This window comes from Octopus bimaculoides, chromosome 3, assembly GCF_046866305.1.
Source record: "Octopus bimaculoides isolate indiv1 chromosome 3, ASM4686630v1, whole genome shotgun sequence".
NCBI classification, from domain to species: Eukaryota; Metazoa; Mollusca; class Cephalopoda; order Octopoda; family Octopodidae; genus Octopus; species Octopus bimaculoides.
In genome coordinates this window covers 148000333-148000839 of record NC_142930.1, presented here as the reverse complement: position 1 = coordinate 148000839, position 507 = coordinate 148000333, and positions in this window count along the sequence as shown.

The window sequence follows — 507 nt, the reverse complement described above, 5'->3', positions numbered from 1 at the left end:
GGATGGATGGATGGATGGATGGTTGGACAGAAGAACGGACGGACGGACGAACGGACGGACGGACGGAAGGACGGACGAGTAGATGGTTAAATGGAAGGATTGTTGGATTGAAGGATTGATGGATTGATGGAAGGACGTACGATTGGACGAACGGATGGATGGATTGATTGATGAATGAACGATTGTATTCGAACAGCAATGATGGTGGATCATTGTTACAAATTTCGTACTTGTGCGGGCCACAACAATATTGACACAGCATCGTGGTTCCAACTTTACACGACTACATCTTTAACGTTTCAAAATTTAGATCGATTGACATTTAATGAGAAAGGAAACAAAGCAATAAAAGAGAAAACTAAACAGAAATACAGAGAACGAAAATATCAGAACATGGATATCTTGTTAATTAAGAGATATTTCAGATTTTCTCTTCTTTCTGCGATTTTTCCAGTTAGATTTTCTTTCCTTCTGCGTGCTTTTCTTCATATTTTTGTTTCAGAGTGT